Raw genomic sequence first — 19,038 nt, forward strand, 5'->3', positions numbered from 1 at the left:
GGGAAACTTTATAAGGCTATCAGCTGATTTTTCTACCAGAAACTTTATAGGCTGGAAGGAAGGGTCATGATATATTCAAATTGCTGAAAAAAAAAACCAAAAAAAAAACAAAACAAAAACAAAAAAAGCCTCTGCAACCAAAAATATTCTATCCAGCAAGGCTATGATTCAGAATAGAAGGAAAGATAAAGTGTTTCCCAGACAAACAAAAGTTAATGGAATTCATCACCACTAAACCAGCCTCACAAGAAATGTTAAAGGGGACTCTTTGAGTGGGAAGGAAAGACCATAAGCAGGAATAAGAAAATTAGGAAGCACAAAAGCAGTAGAAGGAAGGAAATAATAAAGATTAGAACAGAAATAAATGAAACAGAAACTAAAAAAACACAGAACAGATCATGAAACAAGGAGCTAGTTCTTCGGAAAAAAATCAACAAAACTGATAAACCTCTACCCAGACTCATCAAAACAAAAATAGAGGACTCCAACAAAATCAGGAATGAAAGAGAGAAATAACAAACAATACTACCGAATAATTATAAGAGAATATTATGAAAAATTATATGCCAACAAATTGGACAATACAGAAGAAGTGGATAAATTACTGAAAACACATAACCTGCCAAAACTGAGTCAGGAAGAAATAGAAAATTTGAATAGACTGATTACCAGCAATGAAGGTAAATCACTAATCAAAAAAACTCCCATCAGACAAAAGTCTAAGACCAGATGGCTTCACAGGTGAATTCTACCAAACATTTAAAGAAGAGTTAATACCTATTCTTCTCAAACTATTTAAAACAATAGAAGAGTAAGAAAAGTTTCCGGGGCGTCTGGGTTTCTGTAAGCGTCTGCCTTCGACTCAGGTCACAATCCCAGGGTCCTGGGATCGAGACCTGCATAGGGCTGCCTGCTCAGTGGAAAGCCTGCTTCCCTCTCCCACTCCTGCTTGTGTTCCCACTCTCGCTGTCTCTCTATCAAATAAATAAATAAAATCTTTAAAAAAAAATAAAAGTTTCCAATTTCATTATATGAGGCCAGCATTATCCTGATACCAAAACCAGATGAAGACACTTAAAAAAAAAAAAAAAAAAAAGGAAAGAACGATAGGGCAATATCTCTGGTGAACACACATGGAAATATCCTCAACAAAATATAAACAAACCAAATCCAACAATACATTAAAAAAAAATCATTAACCACGATCAAGTGGGATTTATTCCTGGAATGCAAGGGTGGTTCAATATTCACAAATCAATCAATGTGGTACACCAGAGCAACAAGAAAAAGGGTAAAACTTGTATGATCATTTCAACAGATGTAGAAAAAGCATCTGATAAAGTATGACATCCACTTAAGATAAAAATTCTCAACACAGCGGGTTTACGGGGAATTTTACCTTCAACATAATAAAGGCCATCTATGAAAAACCAACAGCTAACATCATATTCAATGGTGAAAGCTGAGAGTTTTCCCCCTAAGATCAGGAACAAGACAAGGATGTCCACCCTCACCACTTGAATTATTCAACGTAGTCCTGAAATCCTAGCCACAGCAACCAGACAAGAAAAAGAAAAGGCATCCAGATTGGTAAGGAAGAAGTAAAACATTCACTACTTGCAGATGACATGATACTATATATAGAAAACCCTAAAGACTACAAAAAAACTACTAGAAATGATAAATGAATTATTAAAGTTGCAGGATACAAAATCAATACACAGAAATCCACTGCATTTCTATACACTGATAATGAAGTAGCATAAAGAGAAATTAAGAAAACAATCCCATTTACAATTGCACCATAAACAACAAAATATCTAGTAATAAACTTAACCAAGGAGATCAAAAAACTGTACTCTGAAAACTGTTACACATTGATGGAAGAAACTGAAGACGACACAAACAAATGGAAAAACATTCCATGCTAATGAATTGGGAGAACAAATATTGGTGAAACGGCCATACAACCAAAGTAATCTAAAGATTTAATGCAATCCCTATCAAAATATCAACATTTTTCACAGAACTAGAATGAATAATCCTAAAATGTGTATGGAACCACAGAAGACCCCAAACAGGCAAAGCAATCTTGAAAAAGAACAAAACTGGAGGTATCACAATCCCCGATTTCAAGATAAACTACCAAGTTGTAGAAATTAAAAGTGTACGGTATAGCACAAAAATAGACACCATAGATCAATGGAACACAACAGAGAGCCAGAAATAAAAATCACAACTGTATGGTCAATTATTTTCTACAAAAGAGGCAAAAATATGCAATAGGAAAAAAAGAGTCTCTTCTATAAATAGTGGTGGGAAAACTGGACAGCTACATGCTAAAGAGTGAAACTGGACCACATACTTCCACTTTATACAAAACTATACTCAAAATGGATTGAAGACCTAAATGTGATACCTGAAACCTTATAAAAATCCTAGAAGAGAGTACAGGCAGGAATTTCTTTGACATCAGCTACAGCAACATTATTCTAGATACGTCTCCTGAGGCAAGGGAACAAAAGCAAAAATAAACTATTGGGATCTTATCAGCAAACAAAACAATCAACAAAATTAAAGGCAACCTACAGAATGGGAGAAGATATTTGCAAATGACATACCTGATAAAGGGTTAGTATCTAAAATATATAAAGAGGGGTGCCTGGTGGCTCTGTCATTAAGTGTCTGCCTTCGGCTCAGGTCATGATCCCAGGGTCCCGGGATCAAGCCCCGCATCAGGCTCCCTGCTCAGCAGGAAGCCTGCTTCTCCCTCTCCCACTCCCCCTGCTGTGTTCCCTCCTCGCTATATCTCTGTCAAATAAATAAAATCTTGAAAGAAAGAAAGAAAGAAAGAAAGAAAGAAAGAAAGAAAGAAAGAAAGAAAGAAAGAAAGAAAGAACTTACACAACTAAATAACCAAAAAAACAAATAATCCAATTAAAAAATGGGCAGAAGACATGAACAGATCTTTCTCCAAAGAAGACATACAGATGGCCAACAGACACATGAAAAGATGCTAAACATTACCAAATGGCAGGGAAATGCAAATCAAAACCACAATGAGATATCACCTTACACCTGTCAGAATGGCTAAAATAAAAAACACAAGAAACAACAAGTGCTGGAGGGGATGTGGAGAAAAAGGAACCATCCATCTTACACTGCTGGTGGGAATGCAAACTGGTGCAGCCACTGTGGAAAACAGTATGGAGGTTCCTCAAAAAATTAAACATAGAATTATCTTTGATCCAGTAATTCTACTTCTAGGTATTTACCCAAAGAATACAATAATACTAATTGGAAAAGATAAATACACCCCTATGCTTATTGCAGAATTATTTACAAATACCCAAATTATGGAAGCACCCCAAGTGTCTATCAGTAGTTGAACTGATAAAGAAGATGTGGTATATATATATAATGAAATATTACCCATGTGAAAGAATGACATCTTGCCATTTGAACGAACATGGCTGGATCTAGAGGGTATAATGCTAAGTAAAATAAGTCAGTCAGATAAAGAAAAATATGTCATTCATATGTGGAATTTAAGAACCAAAACAAAGGAACAAAGGGATAAAGAGACAAAGAAAAAAAACAGACTCTTAAATATAGAGAACTGGTGGTTACCAGGGGGGGATGGGGTGGTACAATGGGTGAAATAGAGGTCATTAAAGGTACACTTATCATGATAAGCACTGAGTAATGTATAGACTCCTGAATCAGTATACTGTATGTACACTTGAAACTAATGTAACACTGTATATTAATTATATTGGAATTAAAATTATTTTTTATTTTTTTTAATTTTATTATGTTATTTTAGTCACCATACATCATTAGTTTTTGATGTGGTGATCCACGATCCACTGTTTTCGTATAACACCCAGTGCTCTATGTAGTTTAAATTTTTAAGTAAGAAAAGAAGAAATGAAAAAAGTTCAAAAATTTAACAAGATTAAAAAAAAAGAAAAAAGAACAAGCCTTAGAAAACCAAAATGACTAGAAAGACATAGACATAAGGATTAGTATTAACCGTTACGAACTTAAAGAGCTAAAACTAAACTGGTGGTTAAAGGCTAAAGAAAATAGTATATAATGACTGTGCCTCAGATTTTTCTTAGTATTACTATTTAAAAAAAAGAAAGAATGGGAAAACTTATATTCTCAGTAATTACATTGGCAGTGGGAGTAGTGGTAATGCTGTTCTAAGACTGTTGTGTGTGTGATGTGGGATGATGTAAAGGAAATTATGGATATTATAATTTTATCATTCCCTGCCTTTGATTTCCTGAATGTTTGGTATGGAAGAGATACAATACACAGAAGGTTAAATAAAACACCCTTCATCTTAAATTTGAATTTTAAGAATTCATGAATCCATCATCTTTAAGTAAAAAATAAATGTATATGTACACACACAGATGTATATATGGAGTGTGAATACATACACAATTCATATACATATCACATATATTTTATTTATTTCCTAATTCTGTTCACAATTACCAACCCAGTAGCAATAAGCATCCTTAATAATGCTCTTGGAATACCATTTCTAAATATAAATAATAAGGGCTTCTTAGTGAAATAACTCATCATAAGGCTAAATATTTTGCCATACCAAGTAGAAGGATAACTATCAAATTCAACTAGGCTCATGTCAAAAGAACTTAAGTGCAAACTTTTTAAGAGACTCCCACTGACCAAATATGGCATAATTTGAGCTTCAAAAAGGAGAATTTCAAATGACTGAAACCCCTCAAAAGTGTTTAAATCTGTGAGTTTATAATAATACATATTTTTAAAAAGACCAGTTGGAACCTTTGCAGGATATTAGGGAACCAATTCATTACTTTGAAGACAGGCAAATAAAAATTCACCCTGCCATTCAGTAACCAAATAGATGAGGGAAAGCACCTCTTTATAAATATATTATCAAATAATAAATGAAAATGAAATGTAAAATTGGAATATACCTATTAATTAATGGACCTAAGTGTTCATTAATCAATAGCTAATAATATTAATATGAGAAAAAGAAAGACAATCAGACATTATATTCATGCTGGTAAAAGAACTCAATACCAATTACAGATTTCCCAATTATAGAACTCAATACTAATTATGGGTTTGGGTTGAACCTTACTCTAATCAAGCCTCTAGATTCAACTGCCCATGGGCATGTAATAGAAAAGCCAGAAAAACCTTGCACTGAAGCACACTGTATAGTAATAGAACCTTAGGAAGTCACATTATTCCTTGGCTAGGAACTGAATTTCCTAGTCCTGTAAGTCCCTCGTATAGCTAAAGGTAGCCATATGACTGAATTCTAATCAAGAGAATATGAATGCATGCTCAGTGTTTGAAGGCCCATTCACTTTCTTCCTCTTCAGCAAACCAGAACACAAAAGAGCATCTAACACAGCTCTGAGCCTGAAGGGGAGGGCATATGCCATAGGATATAGAGAAAGAAGAAGATGGGTCCCTGAAAAATCAAATGGCATTCGATTCCACTCATGAAGTGGAATCTAAGAAAACAAAGAATAAACAAACAAAAAGCAGAATCAGACCTATAAATACAAACTGATAGTTGCCAGAGGGGAGAGGGGTAGGGGGTTGGGCAAAATGGATGAAGGGGAGTGGCAGATACAAGCTTCCAGTTATGAAATAAGTCAAGGGAAGAAAAAGCACAGCATATGTAATTCAGTAAATGGTATTATATTAGCCATGTAACAGGACAGATAATAGTTACACTTGTGGTGAACATAGTATAGTATACAAACATGTCAAATTATTAAGTTGTACATCTGAAACTAATGTAACTTAGTGTGTCAACTATACTCAAAAAGAAAAAAGAAAAGGAGAGAAGGAAGGAAGGAAGGAAGAAAAGAAGGAAGGAAGGAAAGATGGATCACATGGCATAAATCTACACTGACAACTTATACTGCTAACCTCAGGGCTGTACTGTAAGAAATAAACTTCTATATTCTTAAAATCTTTGTATTTTTGTTTCTTTTATTACAGCAAATTAGTTTTTTCCCTAACTAATGCAATTACGTAAAAAATTTATATGTAAACTATATCTTTGTATACTTATATGTGTATGTGTAAAATGACTATAAGAAAACAAGGCAGGGGCGCCTGGGTGGCTCAGTTGGTTAAGCGACTGCCTTCAGCTCAGGTCATGATCCTGGAGTCCCAGGATCGAGTCCCGCATCGGGCTCCCTGCTCGGCAGGGAGTCTGCTTCTCCCTCTGACCCTCCCCCCTCTCATGCTCTCGCTCTATCTCATTCTCTCTCTCAAATAAATAAATAAAATCTTTAAAAAAAAAAAAGAAAACAAGGCAAAATACTAAAATTTTCACAGATGAATGTGATAGATTTTTAATTTTCTCTTTATAATAAGTATAATTAGCAGAAACAAAAGCTTTTTAAAAATAGATATTATGAAGTAATATCTGGAATTGACTTCAAAATAGTATTTGGGAGGGATTCACCATGAATTTATCATTGTTATGGCTTACTATTCTGTCCACTATTATGTTTTAAATTCTCCATAATAACCAGTTCAGAAGAGTCACGTTGTAAGGAAAAGTAATTTGTACACACGAATCTTAAAACTCTGGCTTGCCAAAAGAAGTAAATGAAATCATAATATTCGTATCTCTCAAACATCTAAGAGCCGAAACTAAAATGTAATTAACATATCTGCAGACTATTCAAGTACTAAAGTGCATTCTGCAAGTTTGAAATCTATTGTAAGGATGGGAGACAATGTCCTGCAAAAAAGTAGAAATAATAAGAAAGTGCGTCACTGAAAGAAGTAGTTATATATTTTTATTGATCCAATATGGGACAGGGCAAAAGTTAACTAGCAGTTACAAAATGATGAATAACCTGAGCCTCCTAAGAAAGAGTGCGGACCAAAAAGAGCCAGGCTCTGCTTACTGAGTCAGAGATGAAGGTTCTAAAGCTCTTCACCTAATTCCATAGCCCAATCTGTTGTGATAGGAAGTACACTAGCAGGATGCATCCACTGGTTCGTATCTCCTGAAATTAATCTTGCTGCACAAGGTCCAGCATCCAGTATATCCCAGCAATCCTTGAGCACCTGTGTATACAGGCAGGCAGCACTTCTCACTCTCTCCTCAGCAGTAATCCGTTCCATAAAATCTGGTTCCTTTTTTTTTTCCCCTCTCCCTACTCACTGTTCTAGATTCCTGCTATAATTTGAGTGCTGCCCTGAACCCTAGAACCTAACCTTTGGGCTCTAATCCTTGATGACATCCTTTCTTAAAAGGAATGGCTGAGATCAGAAAAATAGAGCAATCTCATTTCCTTTTATTTGAAATGTTACATGCTTCAAGTTATCTATGGCTCTGGCCATTTACAAATGAAGCTTTTCAGATACTGGTATCTCTGTCTCCATTCTATATAAACATCCCTGTCTACTTAATATTTAATAAAATGCTCCGTTAAAAAATAATAAAGATACCTGAGTAACTTTACTTCTGCAAAACTGCCATAAGAAAACAGAGTTACAAAAATATTTCTCTACAAATCTCACTGCAGTGAGATTTACAACAAAATAGCAGTAGGGAATTGATTACATAAATTGTGACACATACATTAAGATGATACTACACAGATTTGATTAATCTTAAATAATAGTAATGATATTAAAAACATACACTGTATGTTAAAAAAAATCAGGATTCAGGGGTGCCTGGGTGGCTCAGTCGTTAAGCATCTGCTTTTGGCTCAGGTCCTGATCGCAGGGTCCTGGGATCGAGCCCCACATCGGGCTCCCTGCTCAGCGGGAGGCCTGTTTCTCCCTCTCCCACTCCCCTGCTTGTGTTCCCCTCTCACTATGTATCTCTCTGTCAAATAAATAAAAATCTTAAAAAAAAAAATCAGGATTCAAATCTATGCAATGTAGTTTATACATAAATAAGCACTTAAGATTTATATATTAATATACAAAGAGCAGAAAATAGGTCGAAATGTTAACAGCAGGCATTATTTTTATCCAATTTTCTACAATTAATATTAATATTTTAATTATTACAAAGTTAACGCTAATATGGAAATGCAAAGAAAAGCAAGCTTTCTAAAGAAAACTGTTGATTTGTACAAGGTTACAGCTGCTGTAAGCTTATTAGTGCTGCAGAAGAATGAATATTAACTGCAAAAATACACTCATCTTCCATATCTACTCACAGTTCTATTTATGCCACAGGCACAAGGATAAGCAAAATGTACTCCTTAAGACACAGTATCTATGATTTACTTAGTCATTTTCAAAATACGAAGAACTCAGGACCAAAAAATCACCCCAAAAGCTACTGGATTTCCTTCCTTCCTAACTGACAAAGTACACCTCCTAGCCTCGTGGCAACTCCTATTTTTACTAACAAGGCAGGAAGTTGGCCATTTTGACTATTTGATACTATTAATCCTAAATAAGCATTAATAGGAAATACTGTTTTTCCTTTAGGCATAGAAAATCAGGTTGATGCAGTAGAAACAGCACTGAACTATGAGTCAAAATATCTACACCAAGATAAATTCTGCGACTCATGACCGACTTATCTGGGCCTCAGTTTCCTCCCTAGTAAAATAAAGGGATTAGACATCCTAAAGTCCTCCCTTTTCTAACATTCTAAGAATCAATGTAACAAGCCCAAAAGCTAATCAGTGATGGCTAATTACACACACACACACACACAAATTAAGTCTAGCTTTTAAGTCACAATTGTGACTTCTTAAACAATATTGTATATATGTATATAAGAAACTAATAACTATACAGACATAATCTCATCAAAGTTTATAACCTTCTTATTCTTTTAATTACCTTTTATGGTTTTTTTCTACCATAATTTACTATATTTAATGAAATGATTCATACTGAAGTTTATGACCTTGATATTCTTTCAGACTCCTCCTAAAGATTCTCATAGTTCCTTACTTTTTAAAAGAGACATGAAAAAAATTAAGCTATAGAGGGCGGAGCAAGATGGCGGAGGAGTAGGAGACCTGGATTTCCTCTCCTCTCAGGAATTCAGCTGGATAGGGATCAAACCATTCTGAACACCTACAAACTCAACAGGAGATCGAAGAAAAGAAGAGCAACAACTCTCTGAACAGAAAAGCGACCACTTTCTGGAAGGTAGGACGTGCGGAGAAGTGAATCCGCAGCGATATTCGGGAGGATAGACGGCGGGGGAGGGGCCTCCGGCCGCCGCTTCTGGCAAGTGATAGAGCCGCAGAGCTCAAAATCAGAACTTTTAGAAGTCTGCTCCGCTGAGGGACGTCTGGTGGCTAAGCGGGTGGTGGAACCCTCGTGGGACAGTGTGGTCTCAGGACCCTCGGGGTCACAGAAAAACCGGGGGTGCCTGAGTGCGGCAGAGCTCCCAGGTATCGGAGCCGGGAAGCCGGCTGCAGAGGCGGAGCCCAGGCGCGGGCTCTCAGCTCGGGGTGGCCATAAACCGTGATCCGCGCACAGTCGGGCCCCTGCTCCTCCAGCAGGGACCCAACAAGCGGCAGATCCGGGGAGACTCACCTTCCTCCCCCGGGAGGAGCCACGTGGGAGTGCACCGCAGGGATCTGCTGAGTTTGGAGACTCCACCCGGGGTCGGGTGCCAGAGATAGAAACGCGCGGTTGCAGGCCGGGCGAGCAGGGAGAGCGGCCGGAGAGCGGCCGGAGACCGGGGAGTCGGGAGTGACTGACGGCTTTTCTCTGGGGGCTCACTGAGGAGCGGGGCCCCGAGTTCTCGGCTCCTCCGGAGCGGAGATTGGGAGGCCGCCATTTTCACTCTCCGCCTCCAAAGCTGTACGGAAAGCTCGCAGGGAACAAAAGCCCCTGAGAGCAAACCTGAGCAGATTACTTAGCCGGGAGGGGGCAAGGGCGGGGCAATTCCGCCGCCGGCAGAGACATTTGGAAACCACGGCAACAGGCCCCTCCCCAGAAGATCAGTGAGAACAGCCAGCCAAGGCCAAGTTTACCGATCAATGAGAACGGCAGAACTCCAGCGCTAGGGGAATACTGCACATAGAATTCATGGCTTTTTTACCATGATTCTTTAGTCTTTCAAAGTTAATTTTTTTTTAACTGTCTTTTTGTCTTATTATTTCTTTTTGAATTTTTCTTTTTCCCTTTTTCAATCAACATCTTATCAATCCCTTTTAAAAAAAAAAAACATTTTTATTTTTCATTTTTAGAGTCATATTCTATCCCTTCATAGTAGTTACCCATATTTTTGGCTTATATATATAAGTTGTTCTCTCTTTAAAATTTTGAGATAGTTTCTTCTAACAGATTAAAATATACCCTAAATCTCTAGTATATGGTGCTTTCTATTCCCCTGCCTGATCACATCCTCTCCCCTTTATTTTTGTCTCTTTTTCTTTTTTCTTTTTTTAAATCCTCTTCTTTCTTTTTTCAAACAACTTCTTATCAATTCCTTTTATAAAATTTTTTATAATTTCCATTTTTACAGTCATATCCCATCCCTTCATCATATCAACCGTTATTTTTGTACATATATAAGTTTTTCTTTCTTTAAAATTTTGGGAGGCACTTTCTTCTAAAAGACCAAAATACACCCCAAATCTAGTGTGTGGCACTGATCTATATACCATATAGATCATATTTGATCACATTCTGGTTTTCCTTTTGTTGTTGTTGTTCTGTTTTGTTTGTTTTTGTTTTTATCTTTCTTTTTTTTTTTTTCTTTTTTCTTTTTTCTCTCTTTCCCTTTCTTATCCCACTGCTTCAGGTCTTTTCTGATTTGTTTAGAGTATATTTTCTGGGGACGTGGTTACTCTGCTAGCATTTTGTTCTCTCATTAATCTATTCTCCTCTGCACAAAATGACAAGACGGAAAAAATCACCTCAACAAAAAGAACAAGAGGTAGTACCGACTGCCAGGGACCTACTCAATACGGACATTAGTACGATGTCAGATCTAGAGTGCAGAATCATCACTTTAAAGATACTAGCTGGGCTTGAAAAAAATATGGAAGTAATTAGAGAAACCCTTTCTGGAGAAGTAAAAGAGCTAAAATCCAACCAAGTAGAAATCAAAAAGGCTATTAATGAGGTGCAATAAAAAATGGGGGCGCTAACTGCTAGAATAAATGAGGCAGAAGAGAGAATCAGTAATATAGAAGATGAAATGATGGAAAATAAAGAAGCTGAGAAAAAGAGATAAACAACTACTGGATCACGAGGGCAGAATTCAAGAGATAAGCGATACCATAAGACGAAACAACATTAGAATAATTGGGATCCCAGAAGAAGAAGAAAGAGAAAGAGGGCCAGAAGGTATAATGGAGCAAATTATAGCAGAGAACTTCCCTAATTTGGGGAAAGAAACAGGCATGAAAATCCAGGAAGCACAGAGAACTCCTCTCAAAATCAATAAAAATAGGTCAACTCCCCGACATCTAATAGTAAAACTTACGAGTCTCATAGACAAAGAGAAAATCCTGAAAGCAGCTCGGGAGAAGAGATATGTAACCTACAATGGTAGAAACATTAGATTGGCAACAGACCTATCCACAGAGACCTGGCAGGCCAGAAAGGACTGGCAGGATATATTCAGAGCACTAAATGAGAAAAATATGCAGCCAAGAATACTCTATCCAGCTAGGCTGTCATTGAAAATTGAAGGAGAGATAAAAAGCTTCCAGGACAAACAAAAACTAAAGGAATTTGCAAACACAAAACCAGCCCTACAGGAAATCTTGAAAGGGGTCCTTTAAGCAAAGAGAGCCTAAAAGCAACATAGACCAGAAAGGAACACAGACAATATACGGTAACAGTCACCTTACAGGCAATACAATGGCACTAAATTCCTATCTTTCAATAGTTACCCTGAATGTAAATGGGCTAAATGCCCCAATCAAAAGACACAGGCTAACAGACTGGATTAAAAAAGAAGACCCATCAACATGCTGTCTTCAAGAGACTCATTTTAGAACCAAAGACACCCCCAGATTGAAAGTGAGGGGGTGGAAAACCATTTACCATGCTAATGGACACCAAAAGAAAGCTGGGGTGGCAATCCTTATATCAGACAAATTCGATTTTAAACCAAAGACTGTAATAAGAGATGAGGAAGGACACTATATCATACTTAAAGGATCTATCCAACAAGAAGATCTAACAATTGTAAATATCTGTGCCCCTAACATGGGAGCAGCCAATTATATAAGGCAATTAATAACAAAAGCAAAGAAACACATCGACAACAATACAATAATAGTGGGGGACTTTAACATCCCCCTCACTGAAATGGACAGATCGTCTAAGTAAAAGATCAACAAGGAAATAAAGACTTTAAATGACACACTGGACCAAATGGACTTCACAGACATATTCAGAACATTCCACCCCAAAGCAACAGAATACACATTCTTCTCTAGTGCCCATGGAACATTCTCCAGAATAGATCACATCCTAGGTCATAAATCAGGTCTCAACTGGTACCAAAAGATTGGGATCATTCCCTGCCTATTTTCAGACCACAATGCTTTGAAACTAGAACTCAATCACAAGAGGAAAGTCAGAAAGAACTCAAATACATGGAGGCTAAGGACCATCCTACTGAAGAATGAATGGGTCAACCAGGAAATTAAAGAAGAATTAAAAAAATACATGGAAAACAATGAAAATGAAAACACAACTGTTCAAAATCTTTGGGATGCAGCAAAGGCAGTCCTAAGAGGAAAGTATATAGCAACACAAGCCTTTCTCAAGAAACAAGAAAGGTCTCAAGTACACAACCTAACCCTACACCTAAAGGAGCTGGAGAAAGAACAGCAAGTAAAGCCTAAACCCAGCAGGAGAAGAGAAATAATAAAGATCAGAGCAGAAATCAATGAAATAGAAACTAAAAGAACAGTAGAACAGATCAACGAAACTAGGAGCTGGTTCTTTGAAAGAATTAACAAGATTGATAAACCCTTGGCCAGACTTATCAAAAAGAGAAGAGAAATGACCCAAATCAACAAAATCATGAATGAAAGAGGAGAGATCACAACCAACACCAAAGAAATACAAACAATTATAAGAACATATTATGAGCAACTCTATGCCAGCAAATTAGATAACCTGGAAGAGATGGATGCATTCCTAGAGATGTATCAACTACCAAAACTGAACCAGGATGAAATAGAAAACCTGAACAGACCTATAACCACTAAGGAAATTGAAGCAGTCATCAAAAATCTCCCAAAAAACAAAAGCCCAGGGCCAGATGGCTTCCCAGGGGAATTCTACCAAACCTTTCAAGAAGAATTAATACCTATTCTTCTGAAACTGTTCCAAAAAATAGAAACGGAAGGAAAACTTCCAAACTCATTTTATGAGGCCAGCATTACCTTGATCCCAAAACCAGACAAAGACCCCAACAAAAAGGAGAATTACAGACCAATATCCCTGATGAACATGGATGCAAAAATTCTCACCAAAATACTAGCCAATAGGATCCAACAGTATATTAAAAGGATTATTCACCATGACCAAGTGGGATTTATCCTTGGGCTGCAAGGTTGGTTCAACATCCGCAAATCAATCAATGTGATACAATACATTAACAAAAGAAAGAACAAGAATCATATGATCCTCTCAATAGATGCAGAAAAAGCTTCTGACAAAGTACAGCATCCTTTCTTGATCAAAACTCTTCAGAGTATAGGGATCGAGGGTACATACCTCAATATCATAAACGCCATCTATGAAAAACCTACAGTGAATATCATTCTCAATGGGGAAAAACTGAGAGCTTTCCCCCTAAGGTCAGGAACGCGGCAGGGATGTCCACTATCACCACTGCTATTCAACATAGTATTGGAAGTCCTAGCCACAGCAATCAGACAACAAAAAGAAATCAAAGGCATCCAAATTGGCAAAGAAGAAGTCAAACTCTCACTCTTTGCAGATGATATGATCCTTTATGTGGAAAACCCAAAAGATTCCACCCCAAAACTGCTAGAACTCATACAGGAATTCAGTAAAGTGGCAGGATATAAAATCAATGTACAGAAGTCAGTGGCTTTCCTATACACCAACAAGACAGAAGAAAGAGAAATTAAGGAGTCGATCCCATTTACAATTGCACCCAAAACCATAAGATACCTAGGAATAAATCTAACCAAAGAGACAAAGGATCTATACTCAGAAAACTATAAAATACTCATGAAAGAAATTGAGGAAGACACAAGGAAATGGAAAAACGTTCCATGCTCATGGATTGGAAGAACAAATATTGTGAAGATGTCAATGCTACCTAGAGCAATCTACACATTCAATGCAATCCCCATCAAAATACCATCCACTTTTTTCAAAGAAATGGAACAAATAATCCTAAAATTTGTATGGAACCAGAAAAGACCCCGCATAGCCAGAGGAATATTGAAAAAGAAAAGCAAAGCCGGCGGCATCACAATTCCAGACTTCAAGCTCTATTACAAAGCTGTCATCATCAAGACGGCATGGTACTGGCACAAAAACAGACACATAGATCAGTGGAACAGAATAGAGAGCCCAGAAATGGACCCTCAACTCTATGGTTAACTCATCTTTGACAAAGCAGGAAAGAATGTCCAATGGAAAAAAGTCTCTTCAACAAATGGTGTTGGGAAAATTGGATAGCCACATGCAGAAGAATGAAACTGGACCATTTCCTTACACCACACACAAAAATAGACTCCAAATGGTTGAAAGACCTCAATGTGAGACAGGAGTCCATCCAAATCCTAAAGGAGAACACAGGCAGCAACCTCTTTGACCTCAGCCGAAGCAACTTCTTCCTAGAAACATCGCCAAAGGCAAGGGAAGCAAGGGCAAAAATGAACTATTGGGGCTTTAGTAAAATAAAAAGCTTTTGCAAAGCAAAGGAAACAGTCAACAAAACCAAAAGACAACCGACAGAATGGGAGAAGATATTTGCAAATGACATATCAGATAAAGGGCTAGTATCCAAAATCTATAAAGAACTCATCAAACTCAACACCCAAAGAACAAAGAATCCAATCAAGAAATGGGCAGAAGACATGAACAGACATTTTTCCAAAAAAGACATCCAAATGGCCAACAGACACATGAAAAAGTGCTCAATATCGCTCAGCATCAGGAAATCCAAATCAAAACCTCAATGAGATACCACCTCACACCAGTCAGAATGGCTAAAATTAACAAGTCAGGAAATGACAGATGTTGGCGGGGATGCGGAGAAAGGGGAACCCTCCTACACTGTTGGTGGGAATGCAAGCTGGTGCAGCCACTCTGGAAAACTGTATGGAGGTTCCTCAAAAAGTTGAAAATAGAGCTACCCTATGATCCAGCAATTGCACTACTGGGTATTTACCCCAAAGATACAAAAGTAGGGATCCGAAGGGGTACGTGCACCCCGATGTTTATAGCAGCAATGTCCACAATAGCCAAACTGTGGAAAGAGCCAAGATGTCCATCGACAGATGAATGGATAAAGAAGATGTGGTATAGATATACAATGGAATATTATGCAGCCATCAAAAGGAATGAGATCTTGCCATTTGCAACGACGTGGATGGAACTGGAGGGTATTATGTTGAGTGAAATAAGTCAAAAAGAGAAAGACATGTATCATATGATCTCACTGATATGAGGAATTCTTAATCGCAGGAATCAAATTGAGGGTTGGGAGTGGGGGGTGGGGTGGGAGGGATGGGGTGACTGGGTGATAGACACTGGGGAGGGTATGTGCTCTGATAAGCGCTGTGAATTGTGCAAGACTGTTGAATCTCAGATCTGTACCTCTGAAACAAATAATGCAATATATGTTGAGAAAAAAAAAAAAGAAGAAGAAGAAGAAGAAGGTAGCGGGAGGGGAAGAATGAAGCGGGGGAAATCGGAGGGGTAGACGAACCATGAGAGACCATGGACTCTGAAAAACAAACAGGGTTCTAGAGGGGAGGGGGGTGGGAGGATGGGTTAGCCTGGTGGTGGGTATTGAGGAGGGCACGTTCTGCATGGAGCACTGGGTGTTGTGCACAAACAATGAATCATGGAACACTTCATCTAAAACTAATGATGTAATGTATGGGGATTAACATAAGAATAAAAAAAAAAGAGATTATCTCAACCCCCCCCCCCCAAAAAAATTAAGCTATAGTAAGATTCATGATCTTTGGGAAAGAATATAAAAAGCTCTAAAAATAGAATACGTGCGAAAATATAAATGACACAAGATAGAATTTTATTAAATTGCCATTTTTAGAACTCAAGCTATGCCTCAGAATAAATACATTTCATAAAATGTGGTAGACCAAAAGAAATAATCTGCTCCCCACTACTTAAAAATATTATAACACAGAAATGATGGGGCACCTGGGTGGTTCAGTTGTTAAGCGTCTGCCTTCGGCTCAGGTCATGATCCCAGAGTCCTGGGATCGAGCCCCGCATCGGGCTCCCTGCTTTGCAGGGGAGACTGCGTCTCCCTCTCCCACTCCCCCTGCTTGTGTTCCCTCTCTCGCTGTGTCTTTCTCTGTCAAATAAATAAAATCTTTAAAAACAAGTATTATAACACAGATATGAGAATTTTTAAGGATATTCTTCCTAGAGCAAAAGGATTTAAATATATTTCCTTTGAAAAAAAGGACTAAAGCTTCATTATAATAATACAAATGTATTTTTAAATGAAAATCAAGTTTCCTTTAGAGAAATCCAATCTCATGCTCAAGAGGCTTACTTATTTCTCTACAACTCAAAAGTTTGCTTTCAAGAGCAGGGTGGATGTCAAGTTACTAATCTAAATAGATATTAATGTAAGGGTTTTCACATATTGTTTGGAAAACCAGCATTTTTCTCTAAACCCCATCCAGTACTTCAACTTTGAATCTAAAATCCAATGATATCAGTCTATTCCTGAATCAAATAAAGTTTTTCCTTAAATTCTTAAAAATATTATGAGGCATTCCCCTCTTTCAAACCTGCCTGGCGGAACAACAAATAAGATATATAGGAGGCACTTTATAGCTTTCCTTATTGCCTTCTATAAAAACTGGGGAAGGGTAGAGGCTGGAAGGGCTTGAACATGTTTTTGTTTCTCTGGAAGATGATGAGGGTATGAAAAGTGAGGGATGAGGAAGAAGTGGGGGAATGGAGAGATGAAGGTATTTGGGAAGAAAAGAAGAAGAAAAATTGGGACAAAAAGAGAAGCAGATGAAAGAAGGGAAGAAATAAAAGAATACTCAACTAAAAACAACATGGTATTTTTAGATAGCACTCTTCCATGTATTTTGAATATCACTCTCCAGAGATATGGTATACTGAAAACAATAAATTGTAGTGTAGCTCATTAACATTTAGTTTATTAACATTAATTCAATACTTTACTATATGCCAAGGGCTTATGCTAACTGCTTAAGTTAAAGGGTACGACTCCCTGGGTGTCACAGTTTCACCCAGAATAACACCGAAACAATCTGTAGTAAACGATTATTTTGACTGATATCACTCCTCCATAAAACTATTCCAGCAGATTATCAACCAGAATGACTTCAGAGGAAAGCTGATTTGTAATTACTGATTTGTAGGATGGAATTTGTCATATCAAATAAAGTATGTACAAGCTGTCCCTAAATTTACAGCTGAGAGAACACAGCAGCCCAGAAGCCAGGACCTAAAGAGATTCCTGTACAAAAAATTACCAAGTGTTGAAGGGCTCCATGCCATTGTTGTGTCAGATAGAGACAGAGTCTGTGTTATTAAAGTGGCCAATGATAATGCTCTAGAGCATGCTTTGAGACCTCGTTTCTTATCTACTTTTGCCCTTCCAACAGACCAAGGGAGCAAACTTGGACTTCCAAAAAATAAGAGTATCATGTTACTATAACACCTACCAGGTGGTTCAATTCAATCGTTTACCTTTGGTGGTGAGTTTCATAGCCAGCAGCAATGCCAATACAGGACTCATTGTTAGCCTAGAAAGGGAACTTGCTCTGTTATGAAGAATTGAGACAAATTGTGGGAGTTTCTTAATCTGGCAGTGGTTTTGATGTATACCCTTTCTCTTTATAACAGACACAATATCAATCCGGCAATCTTTAGACCACAACAATACTTGTATCCATGTACTCAAAAAAGGGCCTCTTTTCCCACCTGACACTAAAGTCTACAGATATAATTTATGGACAGATTGTTATCTTTTTTTTGTGTAGGGTCTTTTCTTAATTTAGTGAGATCTAGGGATACCACAGAAATGGTTCAGTACATCACAGCTCCCATGGAATTAGTTCAGTCACAAATATACATGAGATTCTATTCAGTGGGTCAGAATTAAAATGGTACATATTATATAATATGTCCAGGCCTGCAGAATGAAGCAGACTCTTTTTATTGTGAATAACAATGAGGACATATTTTTCTTTATATTGTTTTATTTCTTTGCATTGAGTGTGAGGAAGATAAAATGGCTTAGTATAAGTAACAAAATCAGTACAATCACTAACTTTTCTATGTATATATTATTTTGTAATATAAATGAATATTACTAAATGACTTGATTCTTCTCAGAGGGTGCTGCTCTTTAATGAAAATGAAAATGAAAATGATAGTTAACGTCTTTTTTCTCTGCCCTGCTTTCTATAACCAAACGGTATTTTAATGTTTGTGTGTTCTTTTTAAAAATGATTCATTATTGAATTCTGTTTCCAATATTGGTATGTCTGTAAACATGGTAGTACCAGCCATTTTTTTTCATACATGAGTATAAATAAAATAGTATTTTTTAAAGTATAGCTTGAGCACTAAAAATAAGTAAATTAATTAAAATAAAGTATGTACAGATATCACTGAAACACTATTCAAAAAATGAAAGCACCATATAAAGAACTAGCTCACTTTTTAAAATGAGTGTGTTTAGAGATTCATGAAACTCAGAGATAGCATACAATGAAGAGTTAGGCTCACTTGATGATATTTATCTGTGCTTCCCTGGTGCCTGGACTAATGCATAATGTACAAGCAGGTGCTGGAAAAATGCTT

At 37.2% G+C, this 19,038-nt stretch overlaps 1 protein-coding gene and 1 pseudogene across 8 annotated transcripts in view; one reads left to right on the forward strand and one right to left on the reverse strand.

Moving 5' to 3' along the window:
• SCAPER (S-phase cyclin A associated protein in the ER) overlaps positions 1 to 19,038 on the reverse strand; it is a 539,097-nt gene that overhangs the window by 301,780 nt on the left and 218,279 nt on the right. The gene's annotated exons all lie outside the window — the stretch shown is intronic.
• LOC123861989 (ragulator complex protein LAMTOR3-like) lies at positions 500 to 18,033 on the forward strand (annotated as a pseudogene).

This window comes from Mirounga angustirostris, unplaced genomic scaffold (assembly GCF_029215605.1).
Source record: "Mirounga angustirostris isolate CCGP_5_RB_7025 unplaced genomic scaffold, mMirAng1.0.hap1 SCAF_9, whole genome shotgun sequence".
Classification (NCBI taxonomy): Eukaryota; Metazoa; Chordata; class Mammalia; order Carnivora; family Phocidae; genus Mirounga; species Mirounga angustirostris.